Consider the following 3,600-nt stretch of genomic DNA (forward strand, 5'->3'; position numbering starts at 1 on the left):
TGGTCAGACTCAGTTTGAGTATTACACCAGTTTTGAACAACACTTTTTAGGAATGTTTCAGAGAAACTGGTAGCAGTCCAGAGAAGAGCAGTAGGATGGTCAGAGAATTAGAAACAAAGGAAGATGTACTGGAAATGGTTAGCCTTGAGAGACTGAGGGAGGATAATGATAGTACTGTACTACAATATCTGAAATTATGTTGCAAAGCAAAAGACCAAGAGTCATTTTCTACCATTCCAGAGCGCAAGGCACAGAATAAGGAATTGCTAGAGGAAAGTTTCTAATTTAATGTAAAAAACAAACAAACCACTGTTAATTAAGAGCAGTTAAACAGTGCTACCAATTACCCAGAGAGGTGGTGAACTTGCCTTCATTGGATGGATTCAAGAAGAGTTTAGACAGCCATCTGTTGGCAAAGCTTTAATTTGAATTCTTACAGAGAGGAGATTAGAGTCACTTGACTAAAAGGTGCCTTTCAATGTTATATCCTCTGCCCTAGAACCTCCAACCCAAATCTACCTCACACTTGCAGAGGAAGAAAATGGTTTCACGCACGTTCCCAACCTGGTACAAACGTATAAAACAGCACCATTACATTTGCAGTAAGCCAAAGATGCAGTTACACAGCTGAATAAATTCCATAAACAAGGTTAACTAGGAGAGTTTGTCAGAGAACGAATTATAGGTCTTTGGTATCTAAGGCTGTCCAAAGACCCCCTAGGAAAAGACAATGGAAAGTCATTGTCAGATAATTGCCAGGAAAAATAACACAAACACATCCGTGGACTTACCAGGAATCAAGCTTAACTTGAGACTTCGCTTTTTAAAGCTTGATTTACATTTCTGAGATTGTCTAAGTGACCAGTGTAGAAGACAACCTCTATTTTGCCCTAGACTCTTAAGTAAAACAGAATTATTTTATTATTGTTTCCAGTTTTTAAGTTTAACCTTCTACTACACATGACATTATAGCTTTGGGAGTTAACACACTGAGGGCCATTAGAAGAACTATTAAAAATGTTGCTTAGAAAATGCTATAGCTTCCAGATTTGGTTGCACAAATCCAGATAAGCACCCAATGACAGCAAAAAGGAAAAAAAGTGTAACTGATGGCTGTTCCAATTTTTGCATCCCAGATCTGGGAGCCCTATATATGCTAAACTCAGTTACTACTTTTTTAAATCTAGAAAAAGGAATTCTTATAGAAACAAATTAGAAATCAAGAAAAACAGGGGGAGAGATGGAATCAGGAGGTGTAAATTTTCCCAGGACAGCTTCATGGAGGATCAGGCTATCAATGGCTACTAATATTGATGATTATTTACTGTTTCCTGAATCGTGGGTAGCACTGGTGGAAAGGGGCTATCACTCCCTTGTTCAGGCTTCTGAGCTTCCAAATATATCCAGTTGTCATACAGAAAGCTGGATTAGATGGGCCTATGGATGATTCAACAGGGCCATTTATTTACAACTTATGTATTAGTTGTCATTTTTCTTTAAAAGTGATGGCAAAGGAGGATGCAATAAAACAAATCAGTAAGTCCATGTAAAAGATTTGCTGCCCAACATATATCTTAAGGACAAAGGAGCCAAGTTCTTTTTCTCTTGCTCATCCTAGTTTGAGGGAATTATCCATGATACATTTATCCATGATTAACTGAATCAGGGTTTATTCAGTTAACCTGGTGCACTAGGTTCATACAATACACTGAGCTATACACTAATCAACCATATTTTAGCTTACTACATTACACAAATCCCACATCTTTATTCACATAGTGTGCTTTTGTATGTGTGTGCCTTCGAGTCACTCCTGGACTAGTCCCTACAGTTTTCTCTGCAAGATTTTCAGCAGTGGTTTGCTATTGCCTTCTTACAGCTGAGAGAGGGGGACTGGCCCAAGATCACCAACTGGCTTTGTGCCTAAGGTGTGACTAGAACTCACAGTCTCCCAGTTTCTAGCCTGGTGCCTTAACCACTACACCAAACTGGTTCTCATAGCATGCTTATTCATATTCAGTTGGACTGTGGTTTAGTGAATTAATCCAATTTTCTAAGTTCTTACAGTTTACAGATCCACAAACTAGCTAGACAGGGTGTATTTGCTTATTTCAGGCTAAAATGTAGTTGGTTAGTTTGTGGTTCAGTATATTCTTTGGACACAGTTACTGACCATATTTCCACAATGTGCTAACCCTTGGGTAACACACTCCATAACATAGTTTATGGAGTTAACACAAATGTGAGAATTTCTACTAAACCATAACTACAATGGTTGAGTTCTCACAACATAGTAAGCTACATTTGGCTAGCATACTGTAAGTCCACAATAGGCCAGCCATCCTACTATTTCATAAATAATCTTAATTAAACCATTTTTACCTACTGTCATCCAGCAGAAACAAATATATAAGATAGAGTCTAATACACTTTAAAAGTAACAAGAGCTGAATGTTTAGCTGGTTTTCAACAAAAATGTAAGAACCTTCCCTAGATAAAACTAAGTAATGTTAGAAAAACAAAACCAATTAGACATAATGGACTAAAATTCCCATCCCCACCATCGCCAAAACCTATGCTAGTTGAAAATTATGAGAAATGCACTAGCTTTTGTCTGATTATCAGGTTGGGAAGCCTCACTAAAACCCTAAGTCCAGCAACACATTCAACAATAATCAAACAGCATCTCCACGTACTGCCTATGTAAGTACTGGTCAAAAATTGGGACTGCCCTAGCATTATAAAAGTAATATATTATAGAGTCTACAGAGAGTTTTTTTCCTGTTAGTAAATGCTTAATAAAACCACTTCCTGTTTGTAAATGCTTAATAAAACCAATCTTAATATTCGCTACCTCACACCTTAAAAATATATACCACTATTAAATATTAATTACCTTTTAGGACTTTGAATCCCACTCTATTCTTCCACCTAAAACAAAACACTGTTATAAAACAATCTTACACCTAACCAGTATTACTTATAACCCTCTCTTTCCACACACTTATTACTTTTAGCTCATTGCTTCCCATTAGCTCATTTTATCGACCTCAGATAACACCTGGGGCCATTTAACTAGCCATCATTCATTCATTGTTAGGCAAAGGAAACCCTAATACATACAAATCCAGCTCAGGAGCAATTCTGTCATTAGGCACAGTTGGTTTATTATTTGGAGTTATCTTTAGGACTTGATTTTGTTCCAACTTGACATTTGTTTGATAAACTTTCAAAATTAATAATACCAATGCTAGTAAACAGAGCCTTTTTTTTCCAAAAGAAAATTTGGAAAAAGAGATGTTGGAGAAGATGGGCTATATTGTTGCAGGGTTACATTGTCTGATGTTAACTGTAAAGTGTAAAGCCATAGAACAGGTTCGCATCACAGACTACACTATTTTAGTAGGTTAATTGAGCTGTTTGAAGGGCCTAACTATTAAGAGCCTGCATAATTCTTTATTCATAGTTCATGGTTTAAGACTTTATGTATCATGTGACTGTGGAACAGCCATCATTTCTGGTTAGCAATAATGGAATTTGAAACTACAGGTTGTCCTCACTTAATGACCACAATTGGGACTGGAATTTTGGTTGCTAAGC

Source organism: Candoia aspera, chromosome 6 (genome assembly GCF_035149785.1).
Source record: "Candoia aspera isolate rCanAsp1 chromosome 6, rCanAsp1.hap2, whole genome shotgun sequence".
Classification (NCBI taxonomy): Eukaryota; Metazoa; Chordata; class Lepidosauria; order Squamata; family Boidae; genus Candoia; species Candoia aspera.